At 36.9% G+C, this 20,214-nt stretch overlaps 1 long non-coding RNA gene across 1 annotated transcript in view; it reads right to left on the bottom strand.

The window, feature by feature from the left end:
- LOC128663810 (uncharacterized) overlaps nucleotides 1–20,214 on the bottom strand; it is a 67,155-nt gene that overhangs the window by 8,708 nt on the left and 38,233 nt on the right. Inside the window, exon 3 of the long non-coding RNA XR_008402899.1 lies at nucleotides 11,227–11,303. This is a non-coding gene — a long non-coding RNA (uncharacterized LOC128663810). The remainder of the gene's footprint in view (nucleotides 1–11,226; nucleotides 11,304–20,214) is intronic.

Raw genomic sequence — 20,214 nt, 5'->3', positions numbered from 1 at the left:
TTATTTCAAAAGCCAATATAAGGGTAATGGAAATACTTGTAAACAATTTAATACATTCCAGCAGGTACTGTAAAGTGGGTCATTGGGAGCAAATTAAAGGGGAGAAAAATTATGAGTAAACTGTCCCTTTAACCAGACCTTCCAACCTCCTTGCATTGGCATGTGTAGGTCTGGCCTATTTCTCACGTGCAACTTCTAGGTGTCTCAGTTTTAAGGGACTGCCCAGCTCTACCCAGGACACACCATGTGACCAATACTGGCACCATCCATCTTCTGAAAGCTTTACCCAGTTACAGAATCCTGTATGGGTTCTTGTTACTCATAGTACATAGTACTCATAGTAATTGGTAGATAGATAGTTCATTAGCGCTAGGCTCTTAGACCAGTTATTCCTATCTGACACAAAAATAAATCAAACTGGGGAAAAAAGTCAATTCTATTCTAAAACTGTATGTTCTAATATTTGAAGGTGTATTATACCAAATGTTATACATCCATATTCGAAGGGGGAAACAACATCACTATTTTTACTAATTTAGGGTGGAAAGATACTAGATCACTCAAAGCCTAAATTCTTAATTGTCTGTTGCAATTTCTTACACTTCCTACATTGTGGAAGATGTGCATACAAAATATTTTAAAGAACAAACAAACTGCAATTTCCATTAATTAGCAGTCAAAAAATTAACCCCCATGAAATGCTTTCTTATCTCCTATATAGGAGGCCAAGTAGGGACAAATATAACTGAACCGTTTACAGTAACCTAACAATTACAAAAGGACACTGCTTTTCAATCTGCTGTGAGGAATTGGAATGGAAATCCCACAATTTTCAAAGTTAAATTACCAGAAAAGGGGACATAATAAACAATTAAAGTGCATTTCAAAATATTTTTATATGCACTTATAAATATATGCTTAAAAGGGTGCTCAGTTTGGCACAAAACATACCTGAAGTAGGCGCACAAGCAACATTTCTTCTAAAGGGGTATAGGATATTGTTTTAATTCCCACCCAAAAACACAGTATTTTTTTCCATTTTTGTATAGGTGCATCCTTGTCTTATATGGCCTGGCCTGTGCAATAACTCTCCACTTTCAGTATAGGTGCACATGGTAGGGGGTTACTGCTCACTCCCAAATCCATAAATATCCAAAAGAATCCACAGCACCAGGAGTAGTCTTCAAATGTTATACCTTTATTTTCATAACAAATGTTGACGTTTCGGCTCTTAATCATGCATATCAGAGCAGCTGGCACCTTGGGAAGCTTGGGGTACAACAGTAATGAATAAAGCTTTTACATAACCTTGTATTAAAGGGGCATGGAAATAAAAATTAAACTAGAGCATAGAGCATGCCATTTTAAACAACTTTCCAATTTACTTCCATTAACAAAATGTGCAGTCTTTTTTTATATTTAAACTTTTTGAGTCACCAGCTCCTACTGAGCATGTGCAAGAATAAGTGTGTATGCATTTGTGAATGGCTGATTTCTATCACATGGTACGTGTATGCATTTGTGAATGGCTGATGGCTGTCACATGGTACAGGGGGAGTGGAAAAAGACAACTTTTTAAAATTGTCAGAAAAAAAAATCTACTACTCATTTTGAAGTTCAGACTAAGTGATATTGCATTGTCCTTGTTATCTGTTGCATTTGTTGATTATGCAAATCTACTGTGTTGACTGGTCCTTTAAGTGACTTTTCAAATTAATTTAATATTATCAAATTTACTTAATTCTCTATTTTTATTAAAAAACATACCTAGGAAGGCTCAGGAGTCCATAATGCACTACTGGAAGCTGATTGGTTGACTTCCATAGATATGCTTCTTTTGCAGGGTGTAGAGCCATAAAAAAAATCTCATTGCAGGATTCAGGCTATTAGTTTGCAATGGGGTGTGAAACATAAAATTGGAATACATGTCCATTGTTTAAACTTTACCAAACAAGGCAGGCAAAGGACGCACATATAGCTTTGTTAAAGGGACATTATACACTAATTTTCATATAACTGCAAGCAATAGACACTACTATAAAGAAGAACATGCACAGATAATTATATAAAAATCCAGTAAAAAACAAACATACTTAAAAATCCCAAATTTGCAATGTTGATAAGGTTAGACTAGGACACCCAGTGAAAGGGGCTGAGAAAGCAGGAAGAGCATATACTCCGCCCCTCCTGCTTCCCCTGCATATGAAAAGATACTTTACACAAACAGGAGCAAGTTGGAGTCTGTAGACATCAGTATACATCTTGAAACTTTGGGGCTTGGAATAGGATGACTAAAATAAGCACATTATTTAAAAGTAAGCAAAACTATACATTTTAACAAAAACACTCCCAGATGGGCTATCTAAGGGATCATATACAAAACATTCATGCAAAGAAAAATCTAGTGTACAATCTCCCTTTAAAGTGCAGATTTTAGCCACCTCAGACATATTTCAAGCGCACAAAAGAGAGGGTTCTATCTTTTGTTATCACTATGTCATCCCTAGATATAACTTAGTCTTACAAGTTTTACTATTGAGGCTGATGCACAAGATTTCTTAAACATTCTTAACATTCGTAACATTCTACTGTCTATCAAGCTTTGGAGTTGAAGGACAGGTATGTAGGGATGGGCGAATATTTTGCAACTTTCAAAAATGAAACAAATTTAAACACATTTGTTCCTTCATTTCGAATTTCAAATGTTTATACAAACATTCTAACATTTGTTTAATGATTTATAAGGGGTTTTTTGGGGGGCAGAGCCAGCAGCACACAAGAATGGTTGCACATTCACATTGCTCCGGCTCTGAGAAAAATACTACCGACTATGGAGGGCATTCATTTTTCGATTAAACCCTTTGGAACCCTCTGATGACTATCTGGACTTCTAATTTTATACATGGGGAGCACCAAATTTAAATATCGGTGTGGCAGAATTGAGTTAAGAAACGGAGACCCTGAGCAGCGGCCATCTTCTACCCATGAGCTGTGAAGTTATACAGACCCCTCAGCCTTCGAGTCTCCCTCCAGAACAGCCTAAAGGCTTGATCCCTAAGACCAATATGGAGAGTGCTCATTGTTTCTTAAAGAAACTGAGCTATATGCTTGTGGAACATCATACCGCCTTAGAAGAATTGATAGAAGGCTTCGAGACCCGGGAACATCTACATCTCTCATCTAAATATTCATCCTAAACCTGCTTTGGTGGATGTGTGGGAGGTTGTGCTTTGGGGCCCCAGTGCTCACCACACTACCCCAATCAGAGGCGCAAAAGGATGCGGTTCTCTACTATTCTGGAGTCCCGTAGAGGCGAATGAGGAGGTCACAGCAAAAAGCGTAGCCCTACACAACATAGATTTACTGCGGATCAGTGACTATGGCAGTACCGCAGAATGACCAGTACTTGCACTTAACTCAGCTGACAGGATCCAGGAATCAAGAGGTACTATGGCCGAGGTTCCCATCTGGAATCAGGGAGGGACACGACTTGTATTGCTGTTGATCAAGCCGTCCTTCAAATTGTTTCTCCATGACACAGACTTACTTGACCACATATCTAAATTAGCGCTCATGCCACCAGGTTCTGCTAATCTCGCCGAGTTAAAAGCGAAGATGTTGCTTGCTGAACTCTGGGCAGTTGATCATACCTCTTCAGGGTCCCCGGAGATTGAAGGAATATTCGTCATGCCACCTACTTGTGAGCCTTACATACCGGCACTTCTCCCCATAAATAATATTCTTATACAGTGGCATGGGATGGCAGAGCGATCACTGGAACGCAGGAGTTGGTTAGACATAGTTAATTTTTAAGCTATTGGCAAACTTGCAACTGACCTAATGATTAGGTTTCTGTAAACGTTGTTCTACTCATATCGTCTTTGATGCTGCCCAAAATGTATACTGGTTAGCTGAGGTGATAGATATATAGATAAAACAGCTAGACATAAGTTGCTATTGTCTAATGTGTATTGTTATTAACAGTTTAAACACTGCAATTCTTTTTTTTTTTTTTTTTTTTTATCTGTTCTGGAACTGTTTTACAAACCTGACATGGGAATGGACCTGAGATACATATGCTAAGTGAGGTTAACAGCACACAATGCTTTTTCTCTCTCACAATACGCTACGCATTTATGACACTGCTGCAAAGCTAAATTAAACTATTAGCACTAAATTATTTCTTACCTGCTATTATTAAAGGGACAGTCTAGTCCATAATAAACTTTCATGATTCAGATAGGGCATGTCATTTTAAACAGTTTTCCAATTTACTTTTATCACCAATTTTGCTTTGTTCTCTTGGTATTCTTAGTTGAAAGCTTAACCTAGGAGGTTCATATGCTAATTTCTTAGACCTTGAAGGCCACCTCTTTTCAGAATGCATTTTAACAGTTTTTCACCACTAGAGGGTGTTAGTTCATGTTTTTCATATAGATAACACAATGCTCATGCATGCAAAGTTATCTGGGAGCAGGCACTGATTGGCTAAAATGCAAGTCTGTCAAAAGAACTGAAATAAAGGGGCAGTTTGCAGAGGCTTAGATACAAGATAATCACAGAGGTTAAAAGTATATTAATATAACTGTGTTGGTTATGCAAAACTGGGGGAATGGGTAATAAAGGGATTATCTATCTTTTAAAACAATACAAATTCTGGTGTAGACTGTCCCTTTAACTGTACTGCAATGTCTCTAAACATACACATAGTTTATACCAACCTCCCATGTCGCCATGCACTGATGCCTTATACATGATAACAGAAAGTTGGAAAACCCACAGGCATCTGAAACTTTCCTTTTTCTAGAATAACCCAGCTACATATGCTTAAATAATATATTACCCTCTGAAGGTTTATATGTGTAGACAATATCAAATGGCAAGGGTGTTACTATATCTCTCATACTGCCTCTTCTCCATGCATAGCAGGTAAATAGAGATCTGTTAAGGATCAGCCTAACTTACCCAGTTTATTATAGTACCGGACAACTGTTATTCTGCTGGAGCATAGTCAGCTCTGGCTATGGCTAAAATAGTTTGGTATGCTCTTCACATCTTATTAGCAACCCACTTATTACATATCTAAATTTAATATACTTTTAAAAAAATACCACTTTTTTTTGGAACAAGCATTTACTCAACTTTGGGATCATACTTTAAGGATAACCAGCCCAGTTAATTTGGAGATTCTCCCTTTAACGCAACACTTAATCCTGGTTGCCCTCCACTAGCCTTCCATAAACCTTGCCCATAGTTAGCATATATTTGAATCCGCTGCCTGGCTGCCTTCCTCCACCTAATAGTATATGGGTGTTTTTGACTACCAAAAAATACTTAGAGCGGTTTCTCTCGTAACAAATGCAAAAAATTTAATTTACTAAATAAATCATTACATAAAGATCTAACATAATTTAACATGGAGCCTATATTTAACAACTTAATACTTTTCCCTAAAATCCTACATTAAATCACAGCTTATTTCATTTCTGTCTATTTATAGGGGAACATACTCAACTTTAATAAACTACCATACTGAAGAGGGACCTATTTTTTGCTCTATATTTTTTTAGATATATACAAGTACTTTCTCTTTGTTGTCTATTCATAATCATACTACTTATTATAGCAATTTATATATAATAGTTTTTTACATACTTTGTAAAGACCCAAACTTAAGTGCTTGTACGCTGACTGTTTTTATATTGACTTGTACACATCAGTCTGAAGTCAACTAAGAATCTTAGGCCTAGATTTGGAGTTTGGCGGTAGCCGTGAAAACCAGCGTTAAGAGGCTCCTAACGCTGGTTTTAAGGCTAACTCCGGTATTTGGAGTCACTCAAAATAGGGCTATAACGCTCACCTTTTCAGCCGCGACTTTTCCATACCGCAGATCCCCCTTACGTAAATTGCGTATCCTATCTTTTCAATGGGATCTTTCTAACTCCGGTATTTAGAGTGGTGTCTGAACTGAGCGTTAGACATCTAACGGACAAAACTCCAGCCGCAGGAAAAAAGTCAGTAGTTAAGAGCTTTCTGGGCTAACGCCCTGGTTTATAAAGCTCTTAACTACTGTGCTCTAAAGTACACTAACACCCATAAACTACCTATGTACCCCTAAACCGAGGTCCCCCCACATCGCCGCCACTCGATTACATTTTTTAACCCCTAATCTGCCGACCGCCACCTACGTTATACTTATGTACCCCTAATCTGCTGCCCCTAACACTGCCGACCCCTGTATTATATTTATTAACCCCTAACCTGCCCCCCACAACGTCGCCTCCACCTACCTACACTTATTAACCCCTAATCTGCCGACCGCAAAGCGCCGCCACCTACGTTATCCTTATGTACCCCTAATCTGCTGCCCCTAACACCGCCGACCCCTATATTATATTTATTAACCCCTAATCTGCCCCCCACAACGTCGCAGCCAGCTACCTACAATAATTAACCCCTAATCTGCCGACCGCAAAGCGCCGCCACCTACATTATCCTTATGTACCCCTAATCTGCTGCCCCTAACACCGCCGACCCCTATATTATATTTATTAACCCCTAATCTGCCCCCCACAACATCGCAGCCAGCTACCTACAATAATTAACCCCTAATCTGCCGACCGCAAAGCGCCGCCCACCTACATTATCCTTATGTACCCCTAATCTGCTGCCACTAACAACCGCCGACCCCTAATATATATTTATTAACCCCTAATCTGCCCCCCTCAACGTCGCCTCCACCTGCCTACACTTATTAACCCCTAATCTGCCGACTGGAGCTCACCGCTATTCTAATAAATGTATTAACCCCTAAAGCTAAGTCCTAACCCTAACACTAACACCCCCCTAAATTAAATATAATTTGAATCTAACGAAATTAATTAACTCTTATTTAAATAAATTATTCCTATTTAAAAGATAAATACTTACCTGTAAAATAAATCCTAATATAGCTACAATATAAATTATAATTACATTGTAGCTATTTTAGGATTAATATTTATTTTACAGGCAACTTTGTAATTATTTTAACCAGGTACAATAGCTATTAAATAGTTAAGTACTATTTAATAGCTACCTAGTTAAAATAAGTACAAAATTACCTGTAAAATAAATCCTACACCTAAGTTACAATTAAACCTAACACTATACTATCATTAAATTAATTAAATAAAATACCTACAATTACCTACAATTAAACCTAACACCTACACCTATCAATAAATTTATTAAATACAATTCCTACAAATAACTACAATGAAATAAACTAACTAAAGTACAAAAAATAAAAAAGAACTAAGTTACAAAAAATAAAAAAATATTTACAAACATAAGAAAAATATTACAACAATTTTTAAACTAATTACAACCTACTCTAAGCCCCTATAAAATAACAAAGACCCCCAAAATAAAAAAATGCCCTACCCTATTCTAAATTACTAAAGTTCAAAGCTCTTTTACCTTACCAGCCCTGAACAGGGGCCCTTTGCGGGGCATGCCCCCAAGAAGTTCAGCTCTTTTGCCTGTAAAAAAAAAAAACATACAATACCCCCCCCAACATTACAACCCACCACCCACATACCCCTAATCTAACCCAAACCCCCCTTAAATAAACCTAACACTAAGCCCCTGTAGATCTTCCTACCTTATCTTCACCATACCAGGTCCACCGATCCGTCCTGAAGAGCTCCTCCGATGTCCCTGATTCCAAGCCCAAGCGGGGGGCTGAAGAGGTCCATGATCCGGCTGAAGTCTTCATCCAAGCGGGAGCTGAAGAGGTCCATGATCCGGATGAAGTCTTCATCCAAGCGGGAGCTGAAGAGGTCCATGATCCGGATGAAGGTCTTCTATCAACGCATCTTCAATCTTCTTTCTTCGGGAGCCATCATCTTCCATCCGACGCGGAACATCCTCTTCTCCCGACGCCTACTAGGCCAAATGACGGTTCCTTTAAGGGACGTCATCCAAGATGGCGTCCCTCGAATTCCGATTGGCTGAGTAGGATTCTATCAGCCAATCAGAATTAAGGTAGGAATATTCTGATTGGCTGATGGAATCAGCCAATCAGAATCAAGTTCAATCCGATTGGCTGATCCAATCAGCCAATCAGATTGAGCTTGCATTCTATTGGCTGATCGGAACAGCCCAATAGAATGCAAGCTCAATCTGATTGGCATTAATTTAGAATAGGGTAGGGCATTTTTTATTTTGGGGGTCTTTGTTATTTTTATTAGGGGGCTTAGAGTAGGTGTAATTAGTTTAAAATTGTTGTAATAATTTTTCTTATGTTTGGTAAATATTTTTTTTTTTTTTTTGTAACTTAGTTCTTTTTTATTTTTTGTACTTTAGTTAGTTTATTTCATTGTAGTTATTTGTAGGAATTGTATTTAATTTATTTATTGATAGTGTTAGTGTTAGGTTTAATTGTAGGTAATTGTAGGTATTTTATTTAATTAATTTATTGATAGTGTAGTGTTAGGTTTAATTTAGGTAATTGTAGGTATTTTATTTAATTAATTTAATGATAGTATAGTGTTAGGTTTAATTGTAACTTAGGTTAGGATTTATTTTACAGGTAATTTTGTAATTATTTTAACTAGGTAGCTAGTACCTGGTTAAAATAATTACAAAGTTGCCTGTCAAATAAATATTAATCCTAAAATAGCTATAATATAATTATAATTTATACTGTAGCTATATTAGGATTTATTTTACAGGTAAGTATTTAGCTTTAAATAGGAATAATTTATTTAATAAGAGATAATTAATTTCGTTAGATGTAAATTATATTTAACTTAGGGGGGTGTTAGTGTTAGGGTAGACTTAGCTTTAGGGGTTAATACATTTATTAGAATAGCGGTGAGCTTCCAGTCGGACAGATTAGGGGGTTAATAATTGAAGTTAGGTGTCGGCGATGTTAGGGAGGGCAGATTAGGGGTTAATACTATTTATTAATAGGGTTAGTGAGGCGGATTATGGGTTAATAACTTTATTATAGTAGCGCTCAGGTCCGGTCGGCAGATTAGGGGTTAATAAGCGTAGGCAGGTGGAGGCGACGTTGTGGGGGGGCAGATTAGGGGTTAATAAATATAATATAGGGGTCGGCGATGGTTAGGGCAGCAGATTAGGGGTACATAGGGATAATGTAAGTAGCGGTGGTTTACGGAGCGGCAGATTAGGGGTTAATAATAATATGCAGGGGTCAGCGATAGCGGGGGCGGCAGGATTAGGGGTTAATAAGTGTAAGGTTAGGGGTCTTTAGACTCGGGGTACATGTTAGAGTGTTAGGTGCAGACGTAGGAAGTTGTTTCCGCATAGCAAACAATGGGGCTGCGTTAGGAGCTGAACGCGGCTTTTTTGCAGGTGTTAGGTTTTTTTCAGCTCAAACAGCCCCATTGTTTTCTATGGGGAGAATCGTGCACAAGCACATTTTTTGAGGCTGGCCGCTTGCGTAAGCAACTCTGGTATCGAGAGTTGAAGCTGCGTTAAATATGCTCTACCGCTCCTTTTTTGGAGCCTAATCAGCCTTTATGTGGACTCTCAATACCAGAGTTATTTTTATGGTTGCGGCCGAGAAAAAAGCCGGCGTTAGCTACGCGGGTCTTTACCGACAAAACTCCAAATCTAGGCCTTAGGTAATATATGCACTTCTGAGCATTTTTTTTCCATACCTGGATATGCTATAATGCTATTTATATGTTGACATGTATACTGGTTTAGTCTGAAGCTGATTATTGTTCTTAAGGCAACATACACATTTCTGAGCATTATTGTAGCAACTTATATACAAGTGTTTTTACATATGTTGTTAAGACCCAAATTCAAGTGCTTTATACGCTGATTGTTTGTATGTGACACATATATGATTAATTTGAAGTTAACTAATATTCTCACGTAATATGTACATTTTTGATCATTTCTCCAGGCCTAGATATGTTGACATTTATATTATCTGCATAAAGCTGGTTAATATTTTAAGCAACATGCACGTTTTTATGCATTTCTCTATATCCTGAGATGCTACAGTTGGGTCACTCTCTATTCTTACATGTTGTACGAAACACCTGTACTCCTTAAAACATATATAAATATATACTATATATATATATATAATTATGCAATAATACTATTTATAAAATATTTTTCATGCTGTACTATTTTAAAAACTTAATATAAAATAAAAAATTATAAGGGGGTTTCATCCTTATTTACATTCGTTTGTCCAAAACGAGTGTCCAGAGGACTTTTGGTTCAACCAAACTAATTGTACTTTCGACACATTCACCCATACCTACTGGTATGTGGTGGAGAATTTTATTATTGCACTCTTGCTTGCATTTAAAGGGACGTGAATCCCAAAAACAATTATTTGATGATTTAGAAAGGGCATGCAATTTTAAAGAACTTTCCAATTTACTTCTATTATCTCATTTGCTTCATTCTCTTGATATAATTTGTTGAAAAGCATATCTAAATAGGCTCAGTAGTTGCTGATCGGTGGCTGCACATAGATGCCTCATGTGATTGGCTCACTCATGTACACTACTGTTATTTCTTCAACAAAGGATATCTAAAGAATGAAGCAAATTAGATAATAGCAGTAAATTGGAATGTTGTTTAAAATTGTATTCGCTATCTGAATCAGGAAAGAAAAAAATTTGGGTTTCATGTCCCTAAAGCAAATAAAGACCTTTGACCTCTATAAAAGAAGGAATACAGCAATAAAAAGTGTTAATTACACACAGTTTACTAATTTATCAAATCAAAATAAGAGTCCTTTTATGTAAATTAATCCACAGTTGTCTTCAATCCTCAAAAGAAAAGTAGAAACACAGGATCATAGTGCAATACTGTTACAAAGTAATCAATCCTATATATAGATAGCTACAGGTACACACACTCTTCTGCGCTACGTTAGCTCAAAGAAAACAGCTTTCTCTCAGGAATCCAGATCACTTCTCATAACATTTATTAAAATCAATTAAAATCAATTACAAATTAAAGGGATAATTTAGCTATTATTTAGGGTTATTGTACCGGTAATGTGAATAAAGAACTCCGCCCACAGTAGGATTGTACAATTCTAGAGCTGTAACAACAGTGCCGATTAACTAGTAAGTTAAATTCTTGATTTTGAAAAGGTTAAAAGGAAAAGGTGAAAAAATCAGCAGAACAAGGGAGTAAACATTGTTGGACAGGAGGACAGTATAGTTCAGTTATAAATACCTTCTTCACTCTTCTTCCTCTTTCTTTCTTTTCTTCTCCCATACCAGGGGAAACACTGCAAAGCTTTCACCCCCATCCTATAAAAAAAAGGGGAAAAATGAGTATAAACACAGGAAGAAAATATTTACGTATTATCGACTTGCAAGTCAGACTCTAGTAGTTAAATGGACACTGTACCCTGAATTTGTATTCCTCTTAAAGGGACAGTCTACAATAGAATTGTTATTGTTTTAAAAGATAGATTATCCCTTTATTACCCATTCCCCAGTTTTGCACAACCAACAGTTATATTAATATACTTTTTACCTCTGTGATTACTTTGTGTCTAAGCATCTTCTGACAGCTCCCAGATCACATGACTTTTTTGTTTTTAATATCTATTGACTTGCATTTAGTATTGTGTTGTGCTAAATCTTAAATAACTCCTCGAGCATTAACACAAAGTTATCTATATGGCCCGCATGAACTAGCAGTCTCCTGTTTTGAAAAGCAAATAAAAAAACATATGATTAAGAGGCTGTCTGTAGTAGCTTAGAAACAGGAAGAAATTTAGAGGTTTAAATGTTATAAAGTTTATTTATATATCAATGTTGGTTGTGCAAAGCTGGGCAATGGGAAGTAAAGGCATTATCTATCTGTTTAAACAATAACAACTTTAGTGTAGACTGTCCCTTTAAAAGGTCATTAAACACTTTTTGCTTTTGTCAAATAATTATGCTTGTCCCATGCTCCCTAGAGAGGCCAAAATACAAATTTTAGAACCTGCGAATGCTGCAAATCAAATAACTGCTTTAGGCAATATTTCAGCATTTTGAAACACTAGGTTGTAAATATTTACTTTTGGCTTCTCTAGGTAGCGTTAGACAAAACACAATTATTATTTTTTTTACACAAAAGCAAGAGTTGTTTTATATCCCTTTAATGTGTTCAGATTACTTTTTATACCAGGTACATAATATTAAATGTAATGGAAATTGCTTATTTAAATGTATCCTTGTAATCAAAATGGTTGGTTTTGCTCACTGAAATGTCTACCCATAATTAGAATTTTAGTACCGAAGTATTGACATTTGTGTATATAGAGATAAAGAGAAAAGCTAATCAGACCTGCTCGACCTGCAGGTTCATTTGAATTGTCTTGGTGGTTTCAATGAGCAAATCCAGGTTAAAAAATAAATATGAATAAGCAATTTACCCTACTTTTAGTTTTCTGAATCTGGTATAACTAGTCACGGAAACTACAAATGTTACAGTATAATGCGCCGCCTGTAAGAACATTCTGCTGTGCGTCCCTTCTTTTAATCACAAACTATTATTATGCTTTTTTTTCCACGGGGGGGGGGGATATTTATCTAAAGAGAAACTTTTCTAAATAAATAAATACACACATATACATTAAAGGACCATTGAATAAAGTAGAATTTCATAATAAGCAAATGCATAATAAACAATGCAATAGCACTTAGTCTGAATTTAAAGGGAAATTCCAGTCAAAATTTAAATGCACATAGATGAATTGCATTTGCAATACGCATGCATTGGTAAAAATACATGTATATTACAACAAATGTTTCTATTTGAAACTGAAATGCAGCTGTAGATTTGTTTCTGACACTTTCCAAAATTCCCTTCCTGTATCATGTGACAGCCATCAGCCAATCAGGAGCTCCTGCCTCAGAAGGTTTGTACAATTTGATAATGAGAGCAGGGTTGTATAAAATTGGCTGCTTTTACTGAATCATTAAAGGACCAGTCAACACTGTAGATTTGCATAATCAACAAAGGCCTGATAAGAAGACAATGGAATAGCACGTCGGGGGGTAGTTATCAAGCCGTCTACTTTTCTGGCTTCGCCGGCCCAATACGTCCGCCTAAGCTCGCCTACCTTCGCCGCCGCGGACCTGAAAAAATTACGCCTAAGTTATCAAATAAAGCTGTCAAAAAGCCGCGGGGCGATGAGCAGCGGACTGTGACAGTTATCAACTCATCCGATCTCGCTGGCCCTTCGGCTTTTTCCCAGCTTTATTGCTAGCCTGTCACTAAGCACTCACACTAAACTGCACTGTTCTACCCCCTATACCGGCGCCCCCGGAGCCCCCCCGCAACTAAATAAAGTTACCCAACCCTAAACCGCCGCTCCTAGACCCTGCCGCAAACTCTTATAAATGTATTAACCCCTAAACCGCCGCTCCTAGACCCTGCCGCAAGTCTTATAAATGTATTAACCCCTAAACCGCTGCTCCTAGACCCTGCCGCAAGTCTTATAAATGTATTAACCCCTAAACCGCCGCTCCCGGACACCGCTGCCACCTACATTATACCTAGTAACCCCTATCCTGCCCCCCCTATACCGTCGCCCTCTATTATAAAATTATTAACCCCTATCCTGCTGATCCCGCACCTCTCCGCAACTAAATAAATAGTTTAACCCCTAAACCGCCGCTCCATGAACCCGCCGCAACCTATATTAAACCTATTAACCCCTATCCTGCCCCCCCCTACACCGTTGCCACCTATAATAAATTTATTAACCCCTAATCTGCCCCCCCTACACCGTCGCCACCTATAATAAATTTTATTAACCCCTATCCTGCCCCCCACTACGCCGCCGCCGCCACTGTAATAAATGATTAACCCCTAAACCTAAGTCTAACCCTAACCCCCCCCTTAACTTAAATATTAATTAAATAAATCTAAATAAATTAACTCTTATTAACTAAATGAATCCTATTTAAAACTAAAATACTTACCTTTAAAATAAACCCCTAATATAGCTACAATATAAATAATAATTATATTCTAGCTATCTTAGGATTTATATTTATTTTACAGGTAACTTTCAATTTATTTTAACCATGTACAATAACTATTAAATAGTTATTAACTATTTAATAGCTTACCTAGCTAAAATAAAGAGAAATGTACCTGTGAAATAAATCCTAACCTAAGTTACAATTACACCTAACACTACACTATACTTTAATAAATTATTCCTATTTAAAAATAAATACTTACCTGTAAAATAAACCCTAAGATAGCTACAATGTAATTAATAATTATATTATAGCTATCTTAGGATTTATATTTATTTTACAGGTAACTTTGTATTTATTTTAGCTAGTTAGAATAGTTATTAAATAGTTATTAAAGGGACACGAAACCCAAAATTTTTCTTTCATGATTCAGATAGAGCATGCAATTTTAAGCAACTTTCTAATTTACTCCTATTATCAAATTTTCTTTGTTTTCTTGCTATCTTTATTTGAAAAGCAGGAATCTGATGCATAGGAGCTGTCCCATTTTTGCTTGAGAACCTGGGTTATGCTTGCTTATTGGAGGGTAAATGAAAGCATCAAATAAGCAAGCGCTATCCATGGTGCTGAACCTAAAATGGGCTGGCTGCTAAGATTTACATTCCTGCTTTTGAAATAAAGATAGCAAGAGAACGAAGAAAAATTGATAATGGGAGTAAATTAGAAAGTTGCTTAAAATCTCATGCTTTATACGAATCATGAAAGAAAAAAAAAAATAGGTTCAGTGTCCCTTTAACTATTTAATAACTACCTAGCTAAAAGAAATACAAAATTACCTGTAAAATAAATCCTAACTTAAGTTACAATTAAACCTAATACTACACTATCATTAAATTAACTAAATAAACTACCTACAAATAACTACAATTAAATACAATTACATAAACTAACTAAAGTACAAAAAATAAAAAAAGCTAAGTTACAAAAAATAAAAAAGTAAGTTACAAACATGTTAAAAATATTACAACAATTTTAAGCTACTTACACCTAATCTAAGCCCCCTAATAAATAACAAACCCCCCCAAAATAAAAAAAATCCCTTCCCTATTCTAAATTAAATAAATTTCAAAGCTCTTTTACCTTACCAGCCCTTAAAGGGCCATTTGTGGGGGCATGCCCCAAAAAGTTCAGCTCTTTTGCCTGTAAAAGAAAAATTACAACCCCCCCAACATTAAAACCCACCACCCACATACCCCTAATCTAACCCAAACCCCCCTTACAAAAACCTAACACTAATCCCCTGAAGATCATCCTACCTTGAGTCGTCTTCACTCAGCCGAGCCACCGATGGAACTGAAGAGGGACATCCGGAGCGGAAGAAGTTAATCCTCCAAGCGGCGCTGAAGAAGTCTTCGATCCGGCCGATGTCATCTTCAAAGAGGCGCTGAAGAGGTCTTCTATCCGGGCGAAGTCATCTTCAAAGCCGGGTCTTGAATCTTCCTTCCGCCGACGCGGAACCACCTTCTTCACCGACGGACTACGACGAATGACGGCTCCTTTAAGGGATGTCATCCAAGATGGCGTCCCCTCAATTCCGATTGGCTGATAGGATTCTATCAGCCAATCGGAATTAAGGTAGGAAAATCTGATTGGCTGATGGAATCAGCCAATCAGATTCAAGTTCAATCCGATTGGCTGATCCAATCAGCCAATCAGATTGAGCTCGCATTCTATTGGCTGATCGGAACAGCCAATAGAATGCAAGCTCAATCTGATTGGCTGATTCCATCAGCCAATCAGATTTTTCCTACCTTAATTCCGATTGGCTGATAGAATCCTATCAGCCAATCGGAATTGAGGGGACACCATCTTGGATGACGTCCCTTAAAGGAGCCGTCATTCGTCGTAGTCCGTCGGTGAAGAAGGTGGTTCCGCGTCGGCGGAAGGAAGATTCAAGACCCGGCTTGGAAGATGACTTCACCCGGATAGAAGACCACTTCAGCGCCTCTTTGAAGATGACATCGGCCGGATCGAAGACTTCTTCAGCGCCGCCTGGATGATGACTTCATCGGATGGAAGATTTCTTCAGCGCCGCTTGGAGGATTAACTTCTTCCGCTCCGGATGTCCTCTTCAGTTCCATCGGTGGCTCGGCTGAGTGAAGACGACTCAAGGTAGGATGATCTTCAGGGGATTAGTGTTAGGTTTTTGTAAGGGGGTTTGGGTTAGATTAGGGGTATGTGGGTGGTGGGTTTTAATGTTGGGGGGGGTTGTATTTTTCTTTTACAGGCAAAAGAGCTGAACTTTTTGGGGCATGCCCCCACAAAATGGCCCTTTTAAGGGCTGGTAAGGTAAAAGAGCTTTGAAATTTATTTAATTTAGAATAGGGTAGGGATTTTTTTTATTTTGGGGGGGTTTGTTATTTTATTAGGGGGCTTAGATTAGGTGTAAGTATCTTAAAATTGTTGTAATATTTTTAACATGTTTGTAACTTACTTTTTTATTTTTTGTAACTTAGCTTTTTTTATTTTTTGTACTTTAGTTAGTTTATGTAATTGTATTTCATTGTAGTTCTTTGTAGGTAGTTTATTTAGTTAATTTAATGATAGTGTAGTATTAGGTTTAATTGTAACTTAAGTTAGGATTTATTTTACAGGTAATTTTGTATTTCTTTTAGCTAGGTAGTTATTAAATAGTTAATAACTATTTAATAACTATTCTAACTAGCTAAAATAAATACAAAGTTACCTGTAAAATAAATATAAATCCTAAGATAGCTATAATATAATTATTAATTACATTGTAGCTATCTTAGGGTTTATTTTACAGGTAAGTATTTATTTTTAAATAGGAATAATTTATTAAAGTATAGTGTAGTGTTAGGTGTAATTGTAACTTAGGTTAGGATTTATTTCACAGGTACATTTCTCTTTATTTTAGCTAGGTAAGCTATTAAATAGTTAATAACTATTTAAAAGTTATTGTACATGGTTAAAATAAATTGAAAGTTACCTGTAAAATAAATATAAATCCTAAGATAGCTAGAATATAATTATTATTTATATTGTAGCTATATTAGGGTTTATTTTAAAGGTAAGTATTTAGTTTTAAATAGGATTCATTTAGTTAATAAGAGTTAATTTATTTAGATTTATTTAATTAATATTTAAGTTAGGGGGGCGTTAGGGTTAGACTTAGGTTTAGGGGTTAATAATTTTATTACAGTGGCGGCGGCGTAGTGGGGGGCAGGATAGGGGTTAATAAATTTATTATAGGTGGCGACGGTGTAGGGGGGGCAGATTAGGGGGTTAATAAATTTATTATAGGTGGCGACGGTGTAGGGGGGGCAGGATAGGGGTTAATACATTTAATATAGGTTGCGGCGGGTTCAGGGAGCGGCGGTTTAGGGGTTAATACATTTATTATAGTTGCGGTGGGCTCCGGGAGCGGTGGTTTAGGGGTTAATATGTATAGAGTAGCTTGCGGTGGGCTCCGGGAGCGGCGGTTTAGGGGGTAATAACTTTTTTTAGTTGCGGCGGTGTAGGGGGGGTCAGATTAGCGGTGTTTAGACTCGGGGTACATGTTAGGGTGTTAGGTGTAGACAGCTCCCATAGGAATCAATGGGATGTCTGTCAGCAGCGAACTTGTACTTTCGCTATGGTCAGACTCCCATTGATTCCTATGGGATCCGCCGCCTCCAGGGGTGGCGGTTTGAAAACCAGGTACGCTGGGCCGGAAAAGTGCCGAGCGTACCTGCTAGTTTTTTGATAACTAGCAAAAGTAGTGAGATTGTGCCGCACTTGTGTGCGGAACATCTGGAGTGACGTAAGAATCGATCTGTGTCGGACTGAGTCCGGTGGATCGAAGTTTACGTCACAAAATTCTACTTTTGCCGGTCTCGAGCCTTTGATAACTAAGGCGAATCAGCCTCGCCACAAATACGCTGCGGAATTCCAGCGTATTTGAGGTTGACGGCTTGATAACTAGGCCCCTTAGTCTGAACTTCAAATGAGTAGTAGATTTTTGTTAAATAAATTGCAGTTATGTCTATTTCCACTCCCCCTGTATCATGTGACACCCATCAGCCAATCACAAATTCATATACGTATATGCTGTGAATTCTTGCACATGCTCAGTAGGAGTTTGTGACTCAAAAAGTGTAAATATAAAAAGACTATGCACATTTTGTTAATGGAAGTAAATTGGAAAGTTGTTTAAAATTGCATGCTCTATCTGAGTCATGAAGTTTAATTTTGACTTGAGTGTCCCTTCAAAGCTTAAAGAGATAGAAAGGTCAACACTGAAATGTACAAGATAACATTGGTTTAATATACTTCCATTAGCAAAAAATGCCTCTAGTAAAAATCATTGCTGTCTTTCAGAGGCAAACGCTCATATGCGGTGAAGGACTGTGCACCAGTTTTCAAGCTCAGAGAGATCCTGGTATTGTGTATTGTGTCTCTGAAGACACAGGTGATACAGGTGAAAAACAGTAATAACTTTTACTAGAAACAGTTTTGCTAATGGAAGTTTATTGGCAAAATGCTTCTATTTAAAATTGAAATGGATCCATGCACATTTCAGTTCTGACCAATTTATCCCTTTAAATTTGGCTTTAATTGAGACTCCTCTATTACAGACAAGTCAAAGCCAAAAGTATTAATCCCAAATTTTAATAGCTTCATTTCATCTAATCACAACCTATTTCTCAAAGTGAAATTGGCATTGTGGAACTTTAAAATAAACAAAGTAGTTTTTTTTTTTGTAATATATGGGAATGTATTTTAATGGTATTTTCTCACATTTTTAACAAGCAGTTCTCTTGCCCCCTGACACCCACACTCCCTTTTAAGGTCAGCAATCCCCAGGCACATAATTAAAAAAGCACTTTAGAATACTAGTGAAGTATGTGAAGGTTAGGAGTTACGGTTTTGGAACTTGTGTCACATGTTTGACATGCTTGCTCTAAGTGCTCCAGCAGCATCAACATCTCATACACCAGATACAGTCTGTTCATGAAGATCGCTTCCCATTTGTATTGTTTCAAGTCTGTCTCCATAACAGTGAAAACACAGACGCGTTCTATTAAAAGGCACATTTAAATGGATAGTCTAGTCAAAAAAAACTTTCATGATTCAGATAGAGCATACAATTTTAAGCAACTTTCTAATTTACTCCTATTATCAATTTTTCTTCGTTCTCTTGGTATCTTTATTTAAAAAAAAGCTGGAATGTAAGCTTAGAAGCTGGCTCATTTTTGGTTCAGCAACTGGGAAGCGCTTGCTGATTGGATGGCTACATTTAGAACCAATCAGCAAGCGCTTCCTAGGTGATGAACCAAAAATGGGCCGGCTTTTAATCTTACATTCCATTTTTAAAAAAATAAAGATACCAAGAAAAATTGATAATCGGAGTAAATTAAAAAGTTGCTTAAAGTTGCATGCTCTATCTGGATCATGAAAGTTTAATAGTTTAATTTTGACTTGACCATCCCTCTAAGTAAAGCTGTGTGAGATATGTATATCAGCCAGTGAGCAGTCAGTCCTTAAGGACTAATTGCAGTTTATAGACAAACAGATAGATATACATATATTATATCCAAAAATACATTGGCATTTTTATGACTTGCTCATAACATTTTTTTTTATTGACGTACAAAAATTAACAGGCAACGTTTCAGCCCTCTGTGATGCCCCTTTTGGTCTTGACAGACAAATGTATATATTTCTATGTCTCACTGACTTGCATATGCAAATACATATTTCTCTTGCTTGTCTAAACTTTCTTCATGTATATATTGTAATTTTTACTAAGATGTGAGCTATGATAAGAATGCAAACTATGCAATAGCTGTATATACTCTGCCCAGTCTTGTTCAATACAATGTACAGCTATAATTATAAGTTTACACAAGGTTTCTATGCTAAAATGTATTTTTTCTAAAAAAAAACCTTCTGATGGCAAAAGTGAATTTTGTTGCCGCCTCAGTAATTTGAAACTAGAAGCAAATCATTTTTAAAACAGAAACTCCTTTTTTTAACAGGTAAATTTATTTGTAAACTAGATTTTAATTTGCATAAATGTTTTGCAGATGATCCATTTATATAGCTCATCTGGGAGTGTTTTGGTAACAATGTATAGTTTTACTTATTTTTTAATAACACTGTGCTGATTTTCAGACTGCCAACCAAGCCCCAGAATGACAGATGTATAAGATCATTTACAGACTACTGCTGG

The sequence above is a fragment of the Bombina bombina genome, chromosome 6 (genome assembly GCF_027579735.1).
Source record: "Bombina bombina isolate aBomBom1 chromosome 6, aBomBom1.pri, whole genome shotgun sequence".
Lineage (NCBI taxonomy): Eukaryota > Metazoa > Chordata > Amphibia > Anura > Bombinatoridae > Bombina > Bombina bombina.
Note: the sequence above shows the minus strand (reverse complement) of the source record. Positions and strands in the feature narration are given on the sequence as shown.